We start from the raw sequence: 27,926 nt of genomic DNA, 5'->3' as shown, positions 1-27,926 counted from the left end.
TCAAATGCCAAGCTGATTGCCTAAGAATTATATTTACATATTTAGTAATTTCACAGCTTACTAACACTAAGAATCCTAATCAATTTGAATTAAGTTCTAATTGTGGAACTCTTTCTCTAGAACCTTTTGATTTTTTCATAACAGCTTAGGAATTAAAGAAATAAGTTCTCTGTAATGATGGAAGTGCTAAAATTAAATATCATATCATTCTTCATACAATTGTACTTATAACCCAAATCAGACCATACAGTAGTGAAAGAAATGGAGCAAAGTAACTTCAATCTTTGAAATTGGCCCATTGAGCCAGTTTTACCTTTAGATTAATATCAATGTGAAATAAAAGGCTATAAATATGTTAGATTGTTTTTACCTTGTAGGAACACCAGCAGGCAAAATTGACTCCCCAGTCATGTAAGTGGAGTTCAACATTTCCAACTGCATTTGCCAGATCAAAGCCAACAAAACAACCCTAGAAAGAACATGAAAAAATCTGAATTTATTGCAATGATTAAAAATAGTAATACAAATATCTTTAAGTAAATTTTTAGCAAACTGTTATGCCATAAGTCATGGTTCATCCTTTGATTCACAAAGACTATTCCCCCCCCCCCTCTTCTTCACTAGGTTGACATTTTCACCAACAATCTAAAATCTGGCACCTTAGCAGAACACAAAGCATTAGCACCAGACTGTATCAGAAGTCACTGCATTTGTCCCACCACTCACTAGGGGGAAAGAGAGGGTTCACCTAAAATTATCCTTACTAAAGCTACAAAAAGGATCAATTTTTATTAAACAAGAGTGACTTGTTTCTCATGTTTTTAATGTTTGATGTGTGACCACATTTAGAAATAGGATGGTGACCACAAAGGAATGCACTGGTGTAATTGGTTGAGTTGTTAGCTTAACTAGTCACTTTAAAATTTCATGGATGGAGAACCAGTTTTGCATGAAAAAGCAAGTGATAGCAAACACTTATGATTCATACTGGGTATCTGACAGACATTCTTTTGAAAATGTATAGTTTCACTTGAAGGAAAATAGCCTGTAGTATTTTTACTCAAGTGATGAAATTACTTTCCTAGACCAACTAGAATTGTGGAAAACTGGTATCCACTTCTCTGAGCATGATTATTTCCCAGTATTGAGATATTTCTGATAAATTTAGTCACAAAGTATAATTTTAAAAATGTTTATAATTAAATGTCAATATTTAGAAAACATATATAATTCAGTGAACCAATATTTTCCAAATGATCAATGCTTGATGTTACAAATCATGTATAGATTCAATATATAATATATTCAGTATAATCATATTTAATATACATCAATGGATTTTAATATAATAAGGTACAGAAAGTTTAGTGATTTCAGTGATTTTTCTTCACATTCCATAAAGCAACACCTAAGAAGTTCTCACTTGTCAAGGTTTAGTGCAATATCAAAGAAAATTCACAATTAACTAAAAGGGCTGTTAAGCCACTTTTTGCCTTTTACAACAATATATCTGCATGAGTACCAATTATTTTATATAATTCACCATGAAGAGAAAAACAAAGATTCAATGGAGAAGAAGCAGGTATAAAATGTCAGCTGTCATTTGTCAGATGTTAATGAATTCACCAAGGACCCTTTTTTTAGCTTGTTTGTTCTAGAAAATGTAATTTTTATAACAATATAATCTTTTATATTGAATTGTATATTTTTTAGTTGTAGTTGGACACAATACCTTTATTTTATTCATTTTTTATGTGGTGCTGAGGATCAAACCCAGGGCCTCGCATGTGCTAGGCAAGTGCTCTACGGCTGAGCCACAACCCCAGCGCAACAATATATTCGTTATGTTAGTAAGTAATAAGCTTGCTGTTATTCTAAAATAAAGACACTTGAAAATTCTGTTTTAATTGCAAACACTGTAAATATAAATAGGTCTAAACACATCAAGTCCTCTATGAGATCCTTGATGATTGTTAAAAGTGTGTGATGGATTGGATATGAGGTGTCCTCCTAAAGCTCATGCGTGAGGAAATGCAAGAGTGTTCAGAAGTGAAATTATTAGATTATGAGAGTTGTAATATACTCTGTGGATTAACCCACTGATGTGGATTAACTGGGTGGTAACACAGGGTGTGGCTGGAGGAAGAAGGTAAACAAGAGCATGCCTTTTAGGTTTATATTTTGTCCCTGGTAAGCAGAGCAATCTCTTTCTCTCTCTCTCTCTCTCTCTCTCTCTCTCTCTCTCTCTCTCTCTCTCTCTCTCTCTCTCCTTTTTGACCCCATGTCCTGATTTGATTTTCTCCACTATGCCCTTCTGCCATGATGTTCTGCCTATTGGCCACAGAGCTATGGAGTCAGCTGATTATGGACTCAACCTCAGAAACTATGAGCAAAAATAAACCTTTTCTCCTCTTAAGTTGTTTCTGCAGGGTCTTTTGGCCAGAATGATGCAACAGCTAATTAAAACAAAGTATAAAGGTTTTCCATTTCTAAAAAGCTTCCGAAGTCCTGCTTTAGTACAAGCCAGTTATCCAAGTACACACACTGTGGTCAGTTTCACTAATAGTTCTGATGCTTTGCTCTTTTTTGTATCCAAATACTTTGCTCTATAACTTTTTAGTTACTTCCATTGTGGGCAATGTGTAATTTTCTGCTGGTGGTCTCAGTCATCTGATTTGTTTGACCAAAAGAATAATGTTATCACTTGTAAAAAAGCAAAATAAAACAAACAAACAACAACAAAAGGAGTCTCCAAAACCACCTTTGTGGACTGGAATTGTAGCTCAGTGGCAGAGCATTTGCCTAGTGCGTTGAGGCACTGAGTTTGATCCTCAGCACCACTAATAAATAAATTAAAAAATAAACAAACAAATAAATAAATAAAGGTATTGTGTCCATCTACAACTAAACATATTTAAGAAGGAGGAGGAGCAGTAGGAGGAGGAGGAGGAGGAGGAGGAGGAGGAGGAGGAGGAGGAGGAGGAGGAGGAGGAGGAGGAGGGAAAAAAACACCTGTGTGACTTGGCTTGCTGCTCTCTTAGGGAAGGACTTGCTTTGGTCAATCTGCCAGCCCATAAGAAAAAGAAATTTCTTCACCTGAGCTCAGCCTGTGTCTCCTGCATTACTACACCACTTGGTTGGCAACAGATGCATAAGTGAGGTTATCTGACATTATCAGGACCTCTCCAGCCAAGTCCTGAGTAGATCAGCTGACACCAAGGTGACCCATAGATGACTGATAATTATTTCAAGGTAGCTGGTTCTCAAATAGTTTGTTACACAGCATTTTTATGGCAAGAACTAATGATACATACACTCAGTCCAAAAAGGGCAAGACATAATTTACCTGGTCTTAGGAATTGTAGCTGACATTCCAAGATGATCATAAAATGGGAGATTAGAATCAGTTACTCTTGAGTTCCTTTTAGTTCACCTGTTGGAAGGAGCATTTATCTATGCTCAGCACTAAAGATATATATAATACAGACCCTAAAAGCTGTTTTATCTAATCTTCAAATTTTTAAATATCAGGAGCTTTCTATTCAATGATACAAGGAAAAGTTCATATTGTTTGGGAGAGAATTACAAAGATAATTTTGACTCCATGTGCTTTCCTTACATATTGGCTCTAGACCCTAACACTTCTTTTTTTAAAAAAAAAATTCTTTATTTTCTATTTTTCCCACATTTTTAAATTGGTGCATTAGAGTTGTACATATTGATGGGATTTATTGTTACATATTCATATGTAACAATATATGCACACAATATAACAATATAACTTAGCCAATGTCACTCCTCAGCATTTCCCCCTTCCTTCCCTACTTCCCACTCCTTGGTCCCTTTCTTCTATTGATCTTCTTTTGATTTTTAGGAGATCCATCCATACCTTTATTTTCTTTTTTTCCATTCTAGCTTCCTCATATGAGACAAAACATACAACCCTTAACCTTCTGATTTAGACCTTTTTCAATAAACATGATGGTCTCTAGTTCCATCCATTTTCATGGAAATGTCATAATTTTATTTCTCTTTAGGGCTGAATACACCATTGTGTATATAGACTACATGTTATTTATCCACTCATACACTGTTAGATACCTAGGTGGGTTCCATAGTTTTGACTATTGTGAATTGTGCTGCTATAAATATAAGTATGTAAGTATCACTGTAGTAAGATGACTTTAATTCTTCAAGGTAAATACCCCAAAGTGGTGTATCTGTAGCCCCTAACCACCTCTCAGGCTCCAACTGTTCTTGGTTATTTACTTAGCATGTGGTTTCAAGCATTTTGAGTGTATTAGTGGAAATTCACGCTGTTATAGAAAAGAAAGCAAATTTATTTCTACTAAATTCCCAGACAATTTAACAATGAATAACTACTATCCAAATTGTACTCAAGTAGTAACTTTCTAATTTAATTGCTTATGATCAAAATCATTTGACTTTCTCCATATTGAAACATTAAGATTTTTTCCTAGAAGACTAAATGATTCATTCCATATGAAAATCACTTTGTACATGAACTTGAGTTAAAAAAAACCTGATAATTCCTTTCTGTTTTATCTCTGGTTTCATCCACTGTTGGTTTACCATTAGCACATATACACATTGAAACCTTAGATTTCCTGCACCATCTAAGGAAAACTTTTATTGACTACGGTCATCTTCATCATCTCCTCCTCCTCCTCCTCCTCCTCCTCCTTCTCTTCCTCCTTCTCCTCCTCCTCCTCCTCCCCCTCCTCTTCCTCCTTCTCCTCTTTCTCCTCCTCCTTCTCCTTCTCCTCTTCCTTCTTCTTCAAACCAGGGATTTAACTCAGGAGTGTTTTACCACTGAGCTACACCCCCCTCTTTTTTATTTTACTTTTTAAAATTTTTGAGATAGGGTCTTCCTAAATTGTGTAGGGCCTCACTAAGTTGTTGAGGCTGGCCTTAAGCTTGCCATACTCCTGCCTCAGTCTCCCAAGTTGCTGGGATTACAGGTGTGCATTACCATGCCTGACTGAGATAATGTTCTTGACGCACATAATTTTGCAGGATCAATTTTTGAGTTTTTCAAACACCATTTAAGAATGAATAACCCCCAATTTTCTTTTCATTACAGGTGCTTTCCCTATAGCAGAGATATGTAAACAATAAACTATTTGTATATAAAAAATTATATTGGAATACCATGAACGCCAGTCTTGTCTGTTTAATACAGATATGGTTCCTTTATGGCAGTAGAACTGAATAACTACATCAGACATCATATGATCCACATGGCCTAAAACATTTACTATGTTGTCTATAGCAGAGAAAAGGTGCTTACTGCTACCCTGTGGCATTAGTTTTCCAACAAAAACTCAATATATTGTACAGTTGGCTAATTAAAAACTGTACTTATTATAATATGATGGCATCTAGTATTTCACAGGGACAAAAAATTTCTTAACTGGTTTTATTATTGTTGCTTTTCTGGGGTTCCGGATAGATTTGTACTTTTTTCTTACCAAAAAATTGAATTATAAATGTTATATTAATAAGAGAGGTTTTCTGTGCTTATGTAACTTTTGAGAATGATAGAGGAGAAATATAATTAATTTTCATCCAGAATTAGAGGTAATCAAATTTGTAGAACAATATTGAGGTTTGATAGTCATTATATACTTAGTTTGTTCGTGTTTTTAGATGCACATGAAGTACTGGAATTCCATTTGGAAAAATTTAAAGCTTTCTCTGAATTTGATATCCTTTTCCTACTGAATAACATTTCTAATAAGAGCAATGATATTTTATTAAGCACTTTTTAACTAAACTTTCCATACATATGTTTTTTTTACAACTCAACTTTTCTTAGAAAACTCAAAGATAGGAAAGGCAGTGCTTTTATTTCATTATTAATTATTTATAAAAAAATAATACCAAGAAACCACAAAACTTCACCTAGTAGATCCCATTATTAAAAGTCCTGTGGCCACAGCTGTGGCATCACATCAAAAAATCACTTGCAGCTTCTACAATATGTTTTAATGCATGTATAGTCTTTTTCATATGGATGGCAGAAAGCATGAATTATTAAAATGGGACTGTTTGGGAGAAAAGATTGGAAGATGCAAACTTGAGATTACCACAAAGTGATTTTACAAAAGTGTCACTAGATGGCAGCATCTTAAAAATAAAGAATAAAACTGAATAACTCCCAAACTTCAGTCATCCTGGTGGATATTTTCATTATTCTACCTGTAAGAGTAGTTACACTGTGTACATAGCCACAAACAGATACTCTGCACTTGATTTCCTCCTTTATGCAATTTTTAAAATAAAAATATTTATCAACACATTTTTATTTATAATTACCCATAGGTGTTTATACTCACATCGATGCAACCCATAATAACATAGAAGTGTTCAGTCAACACATTATCACACTTTATAGTCAATCCCTAAACTATTGCAATAATTTTTCAACTAATCTGTAAACTCACAACCTGTCTTATTCTAAGCAACTCTCTAAATTACACATTTGAATAGAAAGGATTCCCAGATTCCAAGAAAGTGCCTGCATTAAGTTCTAAATGTAACTCAAAATCCTTGGTATGGCTCTTTATACTCTTAAATCCTGGTCTCTTCTAGCTCTTCTGCCTCAGAGTCCCCACACCACTTTCCCTTAATTTGCAAATGTGGCTTCTTTTTTCTCATTTGCTAGGTACTATGTTTTGAATGTCTACAATGACTATATGTGTTGGGAACTCAATTCCCAAATTCAAATTAAAGATAATTGGAGGTGAAGCCTTTGGTGGTGACTATAATTTGAGAAGGTCAGGAGAATGAGGCCCTCGTGATTGCATTACAGGTACTCTAAAGAGAAGAAGAGACACCAAAACTGGCACACTTGCTCTGCCTTGTCATGTGATGCCCTCCACTATGCTATGGTGCAGAAAGAAGGTTGTCAGCAGGTGCCAGTGACTTGCTCTTGGACTTCCCAGCCTGCAAGCATCATGAGTTGAATAAAGCTCTATTCCTTATAAACTACCCAGTCTATAGTTTTCACAGATACTGACCTAAGACACACACCTGCCTAACTCAGATATTGTTCACAAGATAATTTCTATGGGGCAGTTATTTTGCCATCTCTCTCCTATCTGTCATCCTAGAACTCTGTTTGTTTACCTCTCTTGCAGCATTTTATAATCTCATTACCTCCTACTTTTGCACAATATGTACCCAAAGTATTGAAAAATAGGTAAATGAATGAACAAATAAATGTTGTGAGCCATCCATGGGCTGTGTGTGTGTGAACTATGTGCATTTGAGCATATGAGGGGATGGTCTGGCATTGCATGCTCATTGGGCTGTGTAATGCCTTTCCTCTAGTTCTACCGTGATCCCACACAGCACCTGAGATGGGTGTGACTTGCCAAGAAATCAGTCAATCTGCTGACAACATAACATCACCAAGCAAGATTCCACCCTTCGAAACTCTACCCCTTGCCTTTTTTGGGTGGGATATTCTATCAAATGTCTTCTCCCCAATAAATAGGGGGTTTAGGGGCTAGGGGTTTGCTTTCTTGTTCTTTCCAGCACTGCCCAGCGTGGAGCTGACCCTTGGGGTAACTGAGCAGCCCTACCCTGTCCTTAGAAACTCATGTTCGTGTTTTGCGTGGATTCTTTGCTGCATCCAGCTCCTTTGAACCCAGCTCATCTTGCCAGCCCAGCCAGCTGGCAATTAATAAAGCCATGCAGTTGTCAACAGATAGTCTTTCAACTGATGTTAAACTTTAAAAGAAGATAATTTGAGGCTGCATGGTGGCACTCACCTGTAATCCCAGGGGCTTGGAAGCCTGAGACAGGATGATAGCAAGTTTGAAGCCAGCCTCAGCAATGGTGAAGCACTAAGCAACTCAGTGAGGCCCTATCTCTAAATAAAATACAAAAAAAGGGGCTGGGGATGTGGCTCAGTGGTTGAGTACCCCCACCCCCAATAAAATATTCTTTGAGATTCTGTCTTTCTGATGCTATTTTATTATATACATTACTTGTTCAGATGTGGCTACTTTTAAAATAAAGTTTCTTGGGCAAAAGAGTAGTTAAAAATATGTTCAAAATCCCCCTAAATAAGGAATCACACACGTGCTTTGCTCTTGCCATCTTCCTTATTGCAGCACCAAGGTTTCTTCTAATCAGTTAAGTACTATGATACATATGGATTGGGCTAAACTTTCTAGGGGAAGACCTTATACATTCCCTCTCAATTTTGACTCATTTTGTTTCTATTTATTAAAATAAAATATGAAATGGTGTAGCTGACAGTTTTTTAAAGGTATTAAAGTTTGGATAATTTTACTAATTCTGTAACAAATTGACTCTTGACTGTTATTATTCAGTTAATTTTATTTTTCACCTTAAAAACTTCTCTGAATTCTAAAGACCATTAATACGTGGCAGATTTAATTATAAGGGTAAATATGCTTTGGTATGCTTGTGGATTCTTGAAAAAACAAAATATTAAAGTAGGTAAATAGCCTTTGTCCAAACCACTTAATTAACCACCCATTATTGTAGCCCTGTAGTCCCTGGGAGGTGCCTGTAAGGCATGCCTATGGCTATTCATAAATTCAGTCGCTGAACACTGCTAGACACTGCCCAGACAACAGTGGATGTGATAGTCCCCTCATCAGTTTCACTAACTTTAAGGTGGGTGAATTCCAGTTTCCCCATAGTCCCTTGGATGCTATTAATTTCCACTAGATGGTACTTCTATGTGACCTTCTTATGACTGAAACTGCAGCTTCTATATCATACCAACGAACAAAGTCTTTAGGTATTCTTTTCCTTATACAAAAGCAATAGGAAATAATGATAGGACTACACTGATATAAATTTAAAAAATATTATTTTAAGAAGAAATGGTGTGATGGAAAATTTAAGGGAATGTTTTTTCCAATATTATTTATAACTTTTTTCCAAATTATAGGGGAACCAGATATGTGGTGTACAACAATAACCCAGCTACTCAGGAGGCTGAGATAGAAGAATTGCAGGTTTAAAGCCATCCTGGGCAACTTAATGAGGGTCTGTATCAAAATAAAAATACACAAAAGAGAACTCCTAGCTTGTGCAAAATCCTTGGATCAATCTCCAGCACTGGGCGGGGGGGTGGGTGGGGATGTTATAGGGAAGTGTGTGAGTGTGCACTTGACATGCTGGTTGACTCTATATAAATGAGTAGACAAACGGTGTATTAACAATAATACACCTTTGGCCAGTCAACTCTGATTTTAGGACTTCCCTAAGAAGTCCACAATTAGGGATTTGCTAGATGATGTTAGCAAGAAATGAAGAGTAGGACATAAGGTTTCTTATCATATTTTAGAGCATTTAACTTTTCAAAATACACTCAGGTGTTATGGTTAAAAAGTGTACATAGATGCTATGTTAAAAACAAAAACAGTCAATTTGGGTAAGAGGGCTTCTAGCAGCTTTTTAAATATCTCATTTCTGAGTGAATAAAAGTACTTCCTTTTATGCAGACTTCATATATCAGTGCTTTCAAAAATCCCTGTTCTTTTTCCTTTTCTTCTGACTCTGTTTATAAGAAGCAACTAAGTATTATTTTGTATTAGGTTCATTCTGTACTAAAAGTCAATGTGTTATATGGGTCACAATTTCTTTCCAAAAATTAGTTTGGAAATAGAAGATACTGTTTTCTGCTACTTTTTAGTGCTTTATGTTCAGCCTTTACTTATTTATGCCAATAGCTCAGTTAGAATAGGAAGTCTTCCCTATTAAAATAGAAAACAATACAGAATGAAATAAACATACCAAGGGAAAGAGACAAGATACAATCTTTCACGTGGAGCTCCAAGAAGACTTTAGAAACCAAACAGCATGGCAGCCAGAATCAAAGGGTAATTTTCTGCAAGGCAGAGCTCTCATGCTACTTGGTTATATTAGTTCTAAGGCTCTTATAGATAATACATGAGACCAAAATAAAGTATATCATAACATACATTGCAGAAAAAATAATCCACACAGCATTTTATCCAGGAATCCCACTATGTGATAATTTTAAATGTTTGTAATGAAGTTCAGGAGCAAACAGGAATAGCAACAGGGTAAACTAGGAGAGCTGACAAAATTTCATCTTCATACTTTTGATGAATTACTCTAAGAGTAAGATGTGATAGCCAGGTAAAGTTAGGCATCTCTGTAATCCCAGCTACGCAGAAGGCTGAGGCAGGAAGATCACAAGTTCCAGGTCAGCATGGGCAATTTAGCAAAACTCTCTCTCAAAAATCAAAAATAAAAAGGCTGAGGATGCCTCCCAGTGATACCCCTTGCCATTAAAAAAAAAATAGATTAAGGTCTAGTAACTTTAAATGTATATCTTGTGTATTGAGAAATATTACAAACATTATACACAATAAGTTGACTAGAAAATCCTTTGTCCTTGAGCTGCTGATTGATATCACTTAGCATGTGCTAACAGAGGAGACAACAGGACTTTATAAAGTGAACAATGTTCATTTACACACACACATGGGTTCATGCTAAGGAGTTAGCTGGTGTGAATATACTTGGGAGTTTCCAGAAAGTTTGATTTTAAACATAAGAAATCCAAAAAAAGAGCAATTTGAATTAAAAAGTCTGTCATAAAAAAAGTGTAAATAGAAATCTGCACAGAAATCAAGGGACTTGTTGTATTAAAAAATTATTACCTATAACTTGGAATCAGAACAAAGTGAGAATAAACATTTTAACCTGGTGATTTAAAAACTCTGGCTGTATTCAAGGATAAGCTAAAAAATGAAAATGAAATTCTTCCTGCAGTAGGCACTTATTTGTCAACCTGTGCAAATTACAGTAACAAAATATTAGAGTAACATAGTATTAAAATTTTATTTCTTATCAAACTACATTCATCTATATCAAGCCATCCTTGATATTTTTATAAGGTGCAGTAACTTATTGCTATAGTTACCATAAAAAAAATATGATGGAAGTTTCCTGTTGAAAAATAAATCAACAGGGCATAAGATGTTGGAAAGAAAAGAGAGGACAAAAGCAAGTCAGGGACCTTGACTTTGGATGAAAGCCCTGGATTCATGAATGAGGATGGTAGACTTTGACTCAAATGTTGAAGGTGGCCAAGCTATCACAATTTCTGGAGAACTTTCTGGGCTCAATTTATTTGTCAAAAGGGTACTTTTGCATATTTTTGAAATTAATACATGTAATCTAAGAAATTATTTGATTTTTAGGAGTTTACCAGTAATGAGATGTACATAACTAGTCAGTTACACTGTGGGAAAAATTGGTATGGAACAATCTGGCACCAACGTTACATTATGTTCCCTAATTATGAGAAAAATGCCACCAAAAGGAAATAACAGCTTTTGAACCTCAGTGGGAATGTATCTCCTTGAGCCAATTCAGAGGATGTGGTTTTGGACCAGTCATAAGGATAAATGAATCTGAACATGCATAACTATAATTTCTGTTGTGTTAAACTAAGACACATTAGTGGATCTTTCTTTAAAGCAGTGTTTGAAGAAATTTCCTATGTATCTCATCAGTCAGAATCTGTGCTTTTTAAAGGCAGAATTTTTTTTTTCTCATTCCCTATATTTTCCATCTTTGTAAAAGCAACAATTACATCAACTATAGAGACAGAGGTCTCCAATTTAAAAAAAAAAGTAAGAAAAAATGGAGTGTGTTATATATTTTTTTCTTTGACTTTTATAAATACTCTTTGCCATTACATGATTAGTTTGCATATATAAAAGGAGACAATGCAGGGGAAAGTTCTCTCCCAGTCAATGCAAAGAACTTGGGCATCAGCATCAGTAGATGCCAGTTCCAGGTTTCACTGGTTGGTTAAGTTGCCAAGCAAAAGTGCTTCACCTCTCTCAGGCTCAGTTGTCTCTGCTGAGACATAGTGCAGGCTGTTGACTATTAAAGTCGCTGGAAAATATAAGTGTAGTGTGGTGCAGTGGGTACAATCCATAGTCAGACACACACACACACACACACACACACACGCGAGAAAGTAAAGCAAAACAGTCTTCAGACCTTAAAATTATACTTAGAAGTAGAAAAAAAAGGAAAAGAAAACAATTTCTATAGGACTATTTGATTATTCTCTTCTACAGGCTTTTTCTGGCCCGTGAAGGACCTCACACAAAATAGTTTGTTTGATTTGTTTCAGAGGTCCAAAATGGGGAAATAGCTTAAGGTAATTTTCCGAGCATAATTTAGTTCACTTAATTTTTAATGACTTAAAAAAAAATCATTATGTCCTAACTGAGTCAAAGAATACAAATGGAATTTGAAGAAATTTACAAAAAGTATCTCAATTTTCAGAATAAGTAGCCATATAAACCATTCTGCAGAAATTTCAAATTATATTTAATGAACACAGTTCTGCTATTTTTGTTTTGTTTGTTTCATTTTATTTTGTTTTTGGAACACTGTGATCCATCAAATTAGCCTGACCAACACTTTTGCTGATATACATACTCTTAACCATTTGCTGGCCTAAAAGGTACAGGTACGTGTTTAAAGATAAATCATTGTGGACAAAGCACTGTCAGGAGTCTGTGAGGTTTTCAGGGTTCATCCTTAATCAGTCACTGAACCATCTACAGACATAAGCTTTCTAAATTGGAGAGTTAACATATGCACAGCAATAATTATAAAGCAATGCAAAAGGTATCAGCGAGACATTTTCCATCATGCTATGGAAGTCCAACAGGAAGAAAAATTCATCTTGGCACATAGGAGTAAGAAAATTTTAATAATGAAGGTCAAGTGTTTCACATTCAGATTTTTACAAGAGTCAGTCAAGTAAAATACGAGTTGGGCCTGTAAAATATACTTCACTTTGCCCTTTACTGCAAGACTGCCACAACATGTGCATGAAAAACAAACATATATTTCATGCTTTTGTTTTGTCATCTCTCTATTTTTTTTTCATGCTATTGTTTTGTTGCTCATAAACAAAGACACACAAATACACAAATACAAAACATGGAAGCAGAAGGTCTCTTATCTGGACATTCCCTGTGTGTATGGGTGACATTCCCAGGGTCTGGCTTTGATGATACACAAATTTTGTGACAAATTATGTAAAGAAAAGCAGTGGAAAATATGATATTGACAATTTAGATATATGCAAAATCACAAAGATTTGGATATTTATGCCACAAGAGTGGCACAAGTGGAAGAGTGATGGTAATCAGCTGGGATAGGTGAGTTCTAGGAAATTCAACCAGGACATGTATTTAACCTATTGCAGCCCTCCTAAGAAAGCATAGCTGACTTTTCAGATGCATGATGACTTTTAACATTTAATTATTAATGTGGGCCAGTTTCATTATAAAGTAGATTTAAAGCACCTACTTAATCTACCCATGATAATTATATAGATGGTATCCATAGTTATGTATGGAGACAGTCCCATTAAGTGTGAGATCAAAGTATACTCTCCCCATAAAATATTTTTTCTACTTATTACTTTATCATTCTCAAAAATCAATTCCTCAACCAAATCTGTTTTTTAATATTTAATTTATGTCAAACTTGACAATATTGCATGAAAGTCTATGGGATAATTCTTGAAGATCTCTCTCTTAAATTTGTCCACTTAAAAACAGTTTTTAAAGACAATAAGATAGTTTCTTCTTTTTATGCTACTTTCCTTAGGACAAATTATTTGCTGGGAAGATATGTTCTCCTCAACTCAACTAACTTTTGCCTAATCTTGTTGCCTAAATAATTTAGTGAAAGAACTAGAGTGTGAGGAATTCTATTGGAGAAATCTCTCATATTTTATTGTGGATTTTTTTTCCCATTTAAGATCATTTGGAATTTCCTTTTGATTTCTATGACACAGAGCCTCCTTTTCCATTCTTAAAGAAGTAAGTGAAAAAAAAAATCAGATGAGTTGTAGGAAATTCAACCATCATACATCAAATGATGTATACATTTCATATTGAAACATTTTCAATTTTTCAGCTTAACATAGACTTAGCCTTCCTTGGTTTGTTAAGTGGTATGAAAACTGGGATACTAGAGAAAATATCCTGGCCCTTAAGAAACTAATTTTTTAAATAAAATACTCATCATTTACAGAAACTCTATATGTAATATCTTCTTTGGGAGATACTGAAATTAGATGTTATGAAGCTTGATAAAGAGAAACAGTTATCCTTGATAGCACTGAAGAGAATGATTGCAAAATCACAAATTCTGATTGACAACTAAGAGGCTTGATTTTCCCATATCTGTAATCCTAAATCAACATCTGGATTCCATGTTTCTCTTCCATGGAGAATTAATCATTCTTTCTCCCATGGTTCATTTAGTCAAATCTTAAATAAAACACCTGCTGAAAACTTCTTAGCAATAGCTTCAAAACCTTAGGTTCTTGGGGACTGAGCCTCCCTAACATATTTCAGTTTATTGATGTTTGGCTCCTGCATGGATGAGTTCAAGGCCATGGGTAATTTATTATACATCTTCTCTTTTCTTTTCTTGGAATACTAGGGATTGAAGCAAGAGATGTTCTGTCATTAAGTTACATTCTCAGCCCTTTTTTCTTGTTATTTTGAGACAGGGTCTTTCTTTTATTTTCCTTGCCAATAAGACTCCTGCAAATATGGTAAACATTCCTAAGATCCACTGGATGTTCTATAAGAAATGTACTGAATGCCAAGGTCATAAAGTGACACAGTACAAGAAGGGCAAGAATTATCTGTATGCACAAGGGAAAATGACATATGACAGGAAACAGAGTGGCAAAAAGCTAAACTACAAAGAAGGTTGTATTGAGGCTTGACTGTGTTGAGCCTAAGTGCAGATCTAAGAGAATGCTGGCTATTAAGAGATACAAGCATTTGGAACTGGGAGAAGATAAGAGGAGAAAAGGCCAAGTGATCCAGTTCTAAACTTCATTGTTTTATTACGCTAATAAAATGTTGAGGTTATCTTCACTTAAAGAGAGAGAGAGAGAGAGAGAGAGAGAGAGAGAGAGAGAGAGAGAGAGAGACAGACAGGGTCTCACTAAATTGCTGAGGCTTGTCTCCAATTTACAATCTCCTGCCTCAGCCTCCTGAGTAGTTGAAGTTGGGATTACAGCTATGTGCCACGAAGCAGTTTGTTGCCAAATTGCTTGGGTTGAACTCAATATTTTGATTTTCCTACCTCAACCTCTGGAGTCTTAGGGATTACATGCATGTGACATCTTGCCCAGCAAGGTTAATTTATTATGAATAGAAATCCATAAACCATGCCAATTCTTATTATATTTATATACAGTTGTGTTTGATAATAATTTTTCCTAGTCAATTCTTTGCTCACATGATATCATCTGCAAATATTTTTGATACTCTTATATAAAAATAGTTCATGAGAGCTCACTCCTTATTTTTAGACCTGGAAAGATAATAGCCAAGCTTTCTGTCAAAAGTGATCAGTCATTTATTTATCTCCTAGAAGAATTTCAAAATTGTTCAAGAAAAAAAAATATTTTCCCTTATTTAGATGGTTCATTGAGGCTAATGTTTATATGTGAAGGTTATATGAATGTTACCTGGGTGTCTTTGATTTTACTAAAATACCTTATTAATAATGTCTTCATTTATATTTTGCTGCTGCCTTTTTTATTTTTCTTTAAGAGAGATTTGCTGACCACAAATTTTTGGGATCAAGTGATCCTCCTTCTTTAGCTATCCAAGTGGCTAGAACAAGAGGTACATGTCACTGTACCCAGTACTTTATTTATTAATTTTTTTCCAGACTGATTGGGCCATGACTGTGATTATTATTCATTAATAATTTAAATAGCTGAGCCAGGAGCAGTGGCACATGCTTATAGTTCCAGTAACTCAGCCGCTGAGGCAGAAAGATTGCAAGTTTAAGGCTAGTGTCAGCATCTTAGCAAGACCCTGTCTCAAAGGGGGGAAAAATATTTGGGATATAGCTCAGATGCAAAACACCTGTGGATTCAATCCCCAGTGCCATAATATAAATAAATAAATAAATAAATAAATAAATAAATAAATAAATAAATAAAGCTTGTGGTTGAGTCTAACAGATGTTTGCACTCAAATAGAAAGTGGCACATGACCCAGTTAGAAACCATGAGATCCTGCGGCTGCACAAATGGGAAACATTGTGCCTTATCAAGCCCAAATCTTTTTCCAACCACTTTTTCCTAGTCCTTCTCTCCTATGGGGCTATAAATGTGAACTCTTTCTTCATCCATGTTCTTTTTTCGCTTCCACTTCAGAAGACAGTGAGTCACAAGGAGGAATCTGCTAGGTTTTTCTGGGAAAGCTTTAGCACTTCAGATGAAAGGGACAGATGAAGCGGCTGCACTGACACTTCTCCCTTCTTCCTTCTCTTTTTCTTAAATAGAAATGGGATGTCTGGATTTGGGACAACTCCACCTTAGGACTGTAATGTGAAAAGTGTGAGAAAACTGAAGAGAACTCTGGAGATGCCAGTCAGACTACAGCCTCAAGTCTTCTGTGGTTAGAAAAGGAATTCCTGCTTTTTGGTTGATTTTGTTGGGATGTTGTTTACTGCAGCTGAAATGCTTCCTACCTGATTCAGGAAGATGAAGGGAAAGACAGATTCTAAGAGTGGAATTAAAAAGTGAGTGATTAATGACAGGAGATATGAGATGAATCTGAAGGTGTAGCTGAATGGTAGTATAAAACAGTAGGAACATTTTGTGGGAGACAAATCTATTTGAACCAAGCTGATCTCAAGGTGCATATAGGATAGGACATCCAGGTGTACCAGGTACATGAGCGTGGGTGACAGTTTTCTGCTCTAAGAGTAGCCTAGAGCTTTCTTGCAGTAGTAGTAATAGTTGAGTTGATGAGTAGTAGTTAAATCATTAGGGATAGGAAGGCAAAGAACAATGAGGTGTATATACATTTAGTTGGTATAGAAAAGAGGTGTTTTGTACTCTATATTTGCATACTGAATTTGAAGTAGATGCTATCTCAGATTAGTATTTTTAAAAATAGAGACTCAGAAAAGTCAAGAAACTTGACTTTATCATATAATAATTAAATGACCTAGCCAGGATTTGAACATTAGACAGTGTGATGATGCAAAAATCCATTGCCTTTCTTCTCTTTCTGTCTCATATTTAGGAAGTTTAATAACACGTGGATGTATATATACTAAGAATCAAGGACTGGTAATTATTTGCATAACATTTTAAAATATGATGTTTTTTATTGGCCTCCCTTTATTTTGGTGCTTAACATTTAATGTCTAAACTAAGAATATATTATCTTTATATCTTTTGTACTGCACCACTTTCACAGTTATCCATCAAACCAGTTGGAAGTCCTGGTTGGAGATTCCTAGAGACTGCTGATAACAGTGCTAAGTTTCTTTTCATTAGTTCCACTCATTAGCTTCAATAACTGAATATATTAACTAGACTTCACATATGTATGAATTCCATAACTTATTACTGTCCAGAATAAAATTCCATTGTCATCTTTTTAAATACATGCTGAATCAAATAGAATTCTTACTTTAGAATTTTAAATGTAAATTATGAGCATTGAATTTTACTCCATTTATTTATTTATTTATTTATTTATTTATTTATTTATTTATTTATTTTGTTAGGGAGATGAACACCAGAAGCACTCTGGGTAAACACTTATTTACAAAAAAGACACAATTTAGAAGTGGTCAAAAATTTAAGTTTAATGTAGTAATGTATAAGGAAAAAAAAATTCTTGAGATTTTTTAAAATTAAATGGCCTTCCTAAGTACCTTGAGTGAATACTCAATTTCTTGATAAAGTTTGATCCTACATTTCTCCATCTTTATGTATCTAGGGTTAAATGAGAACCAATTTATATTTAGGATGAATTACAGAATGGCAAATTTTCAAGGCAGAGATCTATCAGTCCTCACGTGGAGTTACAAGGCTGGGTGTTTGATCTGCTTCCTGCTATCTGAGCAGCTGAATACCAGCGACATCACCTGTCGGGAGCTTGCCTGTGCTGCTCACTAGAAGCAGACTTCAGACAGCAGCTGTTCCTAAGTGAAGCAGACCACAGACATGCAAAACTTGGCTTTTTAAATAGAGACATCGAAAGCAAAAAAAAGAACAGAGTGCATTTTTTTTAAAATTTATACCAGCCTTCCTCTCTTTTAAAGAAAAAAACTCCTTATAATAAATTCACAGTGCCAGAAACCAAGGTACTTCACTAGAAGTGCAGGTGAAGCAATGGCTGGGTGAGCTGGAAGGAGAAAATAATGTGCATACCTTTGCTTGTCCAGCTTTTGTAATGGCAGGCATATCGAAGAGCTGTCCAGTGTAAAAATGCAGCCCACTGAACAGGATCACTGCAATAGAGTCTCCTTCCTTCTCAATTACTTCAAGAATATCCTCCATACTTAATATTTCTTCTCCCTAAGTCAAGTTAGGTATAAGTTACATAATATTGACAATAATACTCTTATCATATATTTATAATTTCAGCATGAACTGTCTCACCATAAGGAAAACTAAAGGTGAAAATTTTCCACTGCATTAATGCTCTTCAAAACCTGGATAATGAGCAGAATTTGAATTTTTTTCTATAAGAAATGACAATTTAAAAAGAAATTATAATAAAATAGAAGTAGTTTTTTTTTAAGTATAAGTCATTACAAAAGTATACTTGCTTATTTGTTCTTCAAGTTTTAGGTTAATCTTTACTATTTGTATACCTATTGGTTGTTTTCTCATCACACGCATCCAATAAAACACCCAAAAGTGCAATCCCATTGAATATCATATAGCAAGAGAAATCTGTTGGAAATTAATATTGCATTTGTCAATATACCATTTTCCCAAAAAGCATCACTTGCATATCTTTCATCTGAATAGTACCTAATATTTCTAACTTAAGAGTAAAATATTCATCAAATAGAAAGACACTGATCCAAACATAAAGAAAAATAATTTACAAATAATTAGTATATCACCTTATAACTAATGATGATTACTTAGTAAAAAATATGAATGAATCTATATTTAGACTTGTAAACAACTTGAGCTGAATGAAATCAGTTCAATACTTGTATCCTAACAATTGAGATATACACCAAGTTTTTATCAGTTTTGTGCAGTGCTAAATCTGACTTCTTTTGAAGTCAATGTAGACTAATTACATTAATATTGGAGGAAAACTCATTAATAAAATTTATTTTATTTTATTTTATTTTTATTGATTGATCATACCAAGGATTAAACCCAGAGGCACTTAACCATCGAGCCACATCCCCAGCCATATTTGTACTTTATTTTGAGAAAGAGTCCTGCTAAGTGGCTGAGGCTGGCTTTGAACTCATGATCTTTCTGCCACAGTTTACTCAGCTGCTGGGATTTTATAGGCATGTGCCACTGTGCTGGCTCCTTCCATTTACTTTTAAGTTTTTATAATTATTGCTATTTGTCAAATGTCTTACCTGTTAACTCTGTGTGTGTGTGTGTGTGTGTGTGTGTGTGTGTGTGTGTGTGTGTAATATACTCTCTACTACAAGAAGACTGGAATCTCTATAAAATGGGAATATGATAGATATTAAAATCTCGGAATTAAATGAAATGTATTTATATGCTATAAAGCATTTCAGTAGTTATTAGAAAAAACATCTAAGTTATAAAAATAAAAATTTGGTAATTCAAACTCTTTATTCTTTTTTAATATTTATTTTTTAGTTATAGGTGAACACAATATCTTTATTTTATATTTATATGGTGCTGAGGATCAAACTCAGTGCCTCACTAATGCAAGGCAAGCGCTGTTCCTCTGAGTTACAACCCCAGTCCCAAAACTCTCTATTCTTTAAAAAATCAAATAAGGTTTAACCACCACAATTTTAAGAAGAAAGAGTAATGGAAAATACTATATAAATTAGTTCATGAGTTATTTCTTTAAAGAAGCAGTAATAAGCAAATAAGAAAAACTGTTTTCCATGATAAGACATGTCCCTCAATCATGCTAACTTGTTATCATCTAGTAATGCTAAAAGATGAGTCTCAAGATTACAATTAACTCATAAGACTTCAAACTGCTGGGCACTTCCAACTAAAGCCTCAATAGTAACTCTATCATTTATGCAAGAAATAAGCAATTCATGTAGGATGTGTGAAACAGATATCCTCTCAGTGGTGCAAGAACTTTTCATTCCATTAATTTACTGCATGTTGGCAAGTAGAAGAGAAGAGAGCAGGTCTTTAATTTCTTCACAGTAATTCTGGGTTGAAAGAAGTAATTGTTCAAACATTGGCTTAATAGCCTGGGAGCATCATATGTGAAACCTATAAATCATTCTGTGTGACTTTCTTGGTGCCAAATTATAGAAGCTGCAGGGGTTTATATTTCAAATGTGTACAACTTGGCCTTACACTTCTCTTAAGGTGAAATACACGAGAGAGTTTAGACCTTGAAGATATGGTTAAGTTGTATCAAATGTATCTTTTGTTACCTGTTTGAATATAAATGAGTCTCAGATAAATAACTTTAGTAAAGTTACACACCTACTATGTTGGAGAGGTGGGATTCTATTGGGTATGTCATTCAGGCTGTAAAAGCCAAGATTTTCCAAGTATACCTCATCCTTTCTCCTTTGTCTAAAGACAACGGACAATATTTGATACTTAGATTATTAAGAGCCAGGAAAGATAATCACTATTTAAATTCAACAAATACCACTGGTCTTTTACCTGATATTAATGGCACTCAAGGGCAATAAAATTTAAAATTAAAAAAGGTACACCCAATTTACCATCTTCATTCCATTTCCTTGTACACTCTGTAGACTCCAGTAACATAAATAGAAGATTATTTGCTTACCAGATGGGTAGCCCGTGAAATATAAAAATAAATACAATTCTGAGTTATTCACTATTTAAAACAAAATGAGCTGACAGTAAGAGAAGTATGAGTCTTTTGTACTTTCAAGAAAGTTCCATTACAGTAATGAAGATAATAAACTTTTGAGGAAAATGGATTAAAAAAAATCAATAGTGAATTGAAGCATGATGAATATTTATTTCTTTCTCATATACCTCTCGTGGCTTTATCATCTGCATACTTCTTTCAACATGAAGTCTGTGAAGTTGAAGCTGTGACTCTATTGCATACTGGAAAAAGAAGTTATTTATTAAATCAAGCCCGAAGCATAGAAGGATATTAACATAACAACTTGGAAAACAAATAATAAAATATCAATGAAAACAGTATTATATGAAATCCAAAGTCAAGGTTAAAAGTGAATAACTAATACTTCAGAAAAAAACTGCTTAATCTGATTTAAGTATGAATCCGAACATTCTGAGATACTACAAATTATAGCCCAATGGAAATGTAGGGATGATTTAGACTTCTGGAGTTAGGAGAGATTTTGCTATCAAAAGTCACCTAATCTAAATCACAATCAGAATCTGCAGAAAACCAATGTGAGCAGTATGCACTTGCTACAATTGAATCGAGGATATAAAAATGGCTTACCCTAGGATGAGTAAGTTAGTGAAAGGAAAGAACAATAGGAATTGACTTTACTGAGAATATAAGATATGACTGGGAACAAACAATTGCAAGGTGCATGATTTTTCTCAAGATATTAGAGTTTGATTCTTTCAGTAAAGAAATGGCTATAATTCTGACATAATTACATGCCTTAAAATTATGATATGTGCACTATAGTTAACAGTCATAATATAATGCAGAAATCAAGTTTCTCTAATACTAAAAGTGAAATATGCCATGTACCTTTTTCTGTGGACATGTCTGGAACAATCAAATTTTATCAACCAAATTGCTGATAAGATATACTACATGACATTTTAGTGAACCATGAGAAATATTTTAAATCTTTAGTAGTTTTTTAAAATAATAAGGCATGAAAAATTATGCTATTATGCTATGAAAAGGAAGGGGCAAATGCAGGTTTAAATTGCAATTTTATATGGCCAAAGGGTTAAGCAGTAGGGTTTGTATTGATTTGATCTCATAACATAAAAAGGCAACAAGAATTAATAAAAAATTTATAACCACACTTCATTTAGACCAGCGGTTTCTTCAGTGTCTTTTTAAAAAAAAAAACTAATAAATCAATGTTCCTATTCAATCCTTCCCTCCCTTAACACATGTTTTACTTGAACAAAAGAAATAAATCTACAATCTATAAACAATTCTTAAATCAAAAGAATTTGACAGATCTTTTTAGGGTAAGGTTATTCAGAAAAGACTAGTGAATAAACATTCAAGTCAGGCAAATCATGTCCCTCTAGGAAGAGTAGAAAGAGCATAAATGTAATTTGAAGAAATCCTTACATAATCAGAAGGGAAGGCTTTGGCTTCTAGAAAAATTTTATGCCATTTTGGTGTAGGCTTAAAAAATGATAACTGCAATGAAATGGATTTATTGAGAAAGCATTAATATACAATTTCTGCATTTGTTCAGTTGATTCCACACTTTCATTTTAGAATCTTCAAAATTTAAAGGCATTAATTAATTAAACATCTAAGATATCTGTCAGGGGTAGTTTTTCAATTAGCCCTTTTTCCAATGAATTATGAAAAGGAAGAAGATATCAGCTCATTATGATTATCAATGGAATAGCAAACTCAGGGGGAAATGTAAATCAGATACAAACAAATTCCCAAAGTATACTTAAATTTTAGTTGAAAAATTATCTTCCCAAAGTATTTATTAGTAAATTCTCTAGTATCAGACTGAAACATCATGTTCTCTGTGTGTTTTATTTACAATGACTTATCTCGCACTACCAATTTTGTTTCTAATACATCACCTTTCCAATGCTATTTTAAGGCATTTATTTTAAGTCCAACTAAAACTACTTCAGCTTTAACATGAAACAGCTGTCTTTTTTAGAGGCACTAGCACAAGTACTCATTTGGCCAGGGGGCCCCTTCATTTCTCCACATATTTCTTAGATAATGAGTTTGACAATAATAACGAGATTGACAGCTGCTGTTATTTGTCTGTTAATTATTGGCCCAACTGCTTAATAAGTTCTTACATATCACATTCAAACCTTGTGCAGATCCATGAGGTAGGTATTATTGTCATTTTTAGAAAGAAGAACTTTAAAACTTACAGATGATGAAAACTTTGTCCAATCTCAAATGGACATTAAATAACATACCTGGGAGTCAAAATGAGTTATGCCTGGATTTACAGATATGTTTTCAAATCATACTAAAGAAAGTGAAGTCAATTTTTTTCAAAGCATCAATTACAATAGACACTACATACCAAATTCTGAATACATCTGACATTTTGAGATAAAATTATTTATTAAATATTTAACATGTAAGAAGTACTTTAAATACAGTAGCTCATTTAAGGTACTATATTTCTTTTCAACAGTTTACTTTCTGTGTTTCAGGTATTTTTAAGCTTCTCCTCAACCATGACTATAAAAATGTATACTGATCCATAATCTCTCTCTGCTAAAGATCTGCATACTAGATAATGTCTTTCTGAAAAACTCAGTGCTTTACTGGTAACTATACATCTTTGCTTTGTGTTCTTGCAAGCAGTGCTTCTTTTCATCCACTATGACTCTTTTTTTTTTTTTTTTAGTTCTGAGCTAAGAACTCTTCATTATTCTGAATTTCTTGTAAGAGTCAACTTTTCAATGATTATGTAGAAACCATTATGTCACGGGCCATCATTTCCTGTTAAAAATGAACATAACCTCACAACTTATTTTTAAATAAGCAAACCATCAGAATCTCATGAATTAAAGATAGAAATACATCAGATCCCATAAATGAGTGTATTCTAAACATTGGTGGGAAAAGAAACTTACAAGTAGGAGATGTAAATTAACGGTCAAAGTATTCATTAGGGCTATTTCTTTCTCCTTGGCTCCTGCAAAATAAACATATCAAAATCTAGTTCCTTTATTATAAGTTCTAAAGATGCATGAAAGTTAAACGAGGTAGGAGGATTTCTTTACTTCCTCCCTCTTACTGATTTTAGAGATAAGGACACATTTGATATATCATCATAAAGAAATGGAAGTTTCCCACTTGACTCATTTTATCAAATGATATCTAGAGTCACAAACACATAACTAGCTAAAAATTGTATTCATTTTTGAAGTTGTAAGAAGCAAAAAGAAATAATGAACCATTTTATTTTGCTTGAAAAAAAAGGATTTATCCTATTATCAGTGAGTTTGAAAAATTTCCAAAGAGAACATGTATTTTGTCATGCATGTATCTTCAAAAGGAATCTAAAAAGATAAAGGTCAATCACATTTTAAAACTTGGTTGCTTCCAATATCAAATTAAAATGTACCTTTAATAAAAGAAGACTACCTTGCCAAACATATTTCCTTGCTATTATATTGAGATAGGTAATAATTAACAAGACAAAAAGAGCTACATAGCAAAATACAATAGCATAAATGGTTTTGGGATCTATTCATATACACTAAGATAATAGGTAATATAGACATATATTTTCCAATGAGAAAGCATGCAAAGATATCATATCCACTACATAATCATAGTCTGATCTAATTCCTTTGAGTGAGGGCTTTGGCACTAGAAAGAGACCCAAAGACAGAGAATACAATGGTCACTTAAGAATTCAGAGTGCAATAACAGTAATGATGCCATCATTGTTCTGAGTTCTTATGGTGTCTCTTAAAGGTAATTAGACTTGTGTAATAGGAATGATGTTTTTCTCACCAACACTAAGAAAAATAGGCAATGTACCTTAATGTCTATAAGGCTGCACTAGATGTTAAGGAAACATAATTCACATTTTATATCCAAAGACATATTTTTGATAGAGTTTCACTTTAAAACAATAGAAAGTAAATAGAATAATAAATCAATTAGATAGATTCCAGGATAAGGTTAGTCAAGGAGAGGCCATTGGAAATATGTAGTCAATTTCGGAATTTATGATTTAGTATAACCATTTAAGGAAAGGGACCATCTTCACCTCATCAAGGAAACCTTCCTCTCCTATTTCCACACTGATTTTTCCCTTTGATACTACAAGGTGGTGAACAAGTGGTAGGAATTAAAAGGTGCTTCCCTGGTCATCGCAAGGTGAATAATGTCTGAAATCAAGGCAATGAGAATAGTCTCCTTTTACATCCCCAGCACTAAATAAAATCCTGCCCCACAAGGCATACTAGATAGACACAATAAGCTCACATTGCTTGGAGTGGCATATGTCTTTCCTGCAGTAAGAAAATTTCTTTGAAGTGTGGTCAAAAACCAAAATCCTGACAGCTTTATTATAGCTGATACTTTATATTATGGTATGAATTTTTACTGCTACTTCTGAAACAAAATATTATCTAAGATGTCTAATCTGGTTTTATTCTTGAATTCCTATTAGTTCTTTATACACATTTGTTTGAAACCACTTATTAAACAACAAAAATAGCAGGGAGAATGGAAGTAGGAAAGAAAGCATTTTAGTTTTCTTGCTACTGTGACCAAAAGACAATTTGAGGACTCCATTCCTTGGTGGGTGTGAGAGGCAGAAGAGTATAGGGTGGAGGGAAGTGGTTCAGGACATCCTACCAAGAAGCAGAGACAGAGCCTAAGCTCAGCACACCAAATATATATCCCGACAAGATGTGTCCCCAATGATCTATGTCCTCCAGTCACAAATTACCAGCCTATAGTCACACTCTGTTAACATTCCTATCAGGGAATTAACACACTAGTTAAATTTCTCATAACCTAATAATTGTACCTCTATGATGTCTTTTATTGTCTCCCACATAAACCTTTGGGGGACACCTCATATCTAAAACATAACAGGAAGAGAAAGCAGGGAAAAAGAGAACAGAATTAATATAAGAAGGATTTGAAATGGCAAGAAGAAAATATGTTAGTAATCACAAGATGAAAACCAAACTCTCATCGTTATACAAAATACATGTATGAAGATGTGAGAAAAAAAAAGAATAGTGTCACCTTAAATTGGGTAGAAAGAGGTGATTGGAGGGGAGGGGAGGGGATGGGGGGGAAAGGAAGGATAGTAGAATGAAATAGACATTATTATTGCTGTGTGTATATACGTGGCTGCATGACCAATGTGATTCTGCAAACTGTACACTCAGAAAATGAGAAATTACATCCCATTTGATTCAAAACAAACAAACAAACAAAACAAAACAAAACAACAATAACAACAACAACAAAACCCAGAAAAGGCAGTAAGTGGGAGTGGTGAGATTTCCTATTGAAGCTCAATCTTTGAAGCTCAAACATTACATTGTGATTAGAATTATAGACTCCTGGGAAGTTTTGGCCCTCTAAAAAATACAATGTTCACTTTAGATCACCTAAAATTTTTCTGGGATGAGGGTATAGTAAATCTATGTGCATGCCCACCTCCAGATGTGTGGGGCTAAATAAATCTAGAGTGACATTTGGCATCCCTCATCTTTCTTTTGATGTCTTGCTCACATTTGAATCAATTCTTCTTTTCAGTACTCCCTCACTGAAGTAAATAATTTGTTTGCCTATGCAGAAAAAAAATCACAATTTAGACCACTTTAAATTTAATTAAACACTTCAAAAAATGCTGTGCTTAGTTACTATTGAACTTTGTTCAAGGATAGGATCAATCTGCTTGACATGTGTGCATGTGCACAGAGGTGTATCTAAGAGTGATGCTAATAATACAGTTTCAAAACTTAACAAAAAATGCTTATTACAAATGTAACCTAAAGGCACACACACAAAAAAAATTCTTAACATCAAAGCACCACTGATTGAACTGATTTTTGGTTTATTTTCAAAAGAAAATTTACCTAATTGACCTGTTTCTTTGGGTTTAAATTGTACTTCTAAAAACACTGTTCTTCTAAGACATTTCAATATCATCAGCATTACATAAGAAAATAAACCTTTTTTGAAAGTAAACTACAATTCTTTCAAGTTGGTTTTCTTTGTTCCTTCTCTTTTTCTTAAGAGCCTTATTTGAATTAATGTGGTAGCATCAAGAACTACAAGTATTTAGAGGCAAAATTTTAAAAAGCTCCCAGAAAGCTTAATAAGATTTGAAAGGATCTTCATTTTAGGAGATCATCTATGATTCACTGCATTAAATGTCAAGATCTGAATCACTTCGTCTGAGATGGGGATGAGCCATGGCTTTCACTCAAAGAATGCTTTCCTGCTTTTTTTTATTTATTGAAGATTGCTTTTTGCTTTTTCAGAAGATAAAGCTTAGTTCAATCCAAACACTGCTTTCTTTCCTTGAAGGCTGGCAAGCTGATAATTACAGAGCCCTTACTCTGTGCCAACACTTCTAAATACATGACTTGCACTGTGAACTGAAGTCCTCTAAGGAGCTGCATCTATAAGTAAAGATCTTGCAGACCAGTTGTTTTTTTAATCTTGGCTGATTAGAACATTGAGATTGTGGAGAGATGGGGTACTATAGGTGGAAAGACAAAATTATCTTGTGCTGTCATAGCCACTTAAATAGCCATGTGCCTTAAGTTTGGTATCTGACCTGACATTTTCATAACTATCAGATGAGCTTCTCAGAATATATTGCTAAGCTTAGCAGACCTGTAGCTTCCACTAACCTTAAAGTTAAGTATGCTATAAAACCTATACCTGTGATTTCCCCACCTTGCTGTAGTCTTCCTCCTAGATAGTCGGTTCCACCAATAAAATTGGTAAACATATTTATTTAAGACTTTTTTTTCTCTATGACTATAAAAGCTTATTTGTCCTCTTCCATGTATATGATAACATGCCAATCAGTGTCACTTGAATCAATGTTCCTGTGATATGGTCACTTATATTTGGCTCAAGCTAAAATATTTTATTGTATCCATTAAAGCACAGTCATTATTTTTTGTCAATAGTATTATCTCACACTATCCTCAAGGC

General features: G+C 34.1%; 2 pseudogenes; one reads left to right on the top strand and one right to left on the bottom strand.

Annotated features, from left to right (window-relative positions):
* Positions 1-27,926, bottom strand: part of LOC143388526 (kynureninase-like) — a 75,949-nt pseudogene that overhangs the window by 32,759 nt on the left and 15,264 nt on the right.
* LOC143641021 (large ribosomal subunit protein eL42-like) lies at positions 14,642-14,930 on the top strand (annotated as a pseudogene).

This window comes from Callospermophilus lateralis, unplaced genomic scaffold, assembly GCF_048772815.1.
Source record: "Callospermophilus lateralis isolate mCalLat2 unplaced genomic scaffold, mCalLat2.hap1 Scaffold_82, whole genome shotgun sequence".
NCBI lineage: Eukaryota > Metazoa > Chordata > Mammalia > Rodentia > Sciuridae > Callospermophilus > Callospermophilus lateralis.
This window is presented reverse-complemented; position numbering and strand designations above follow the sequence as displayed.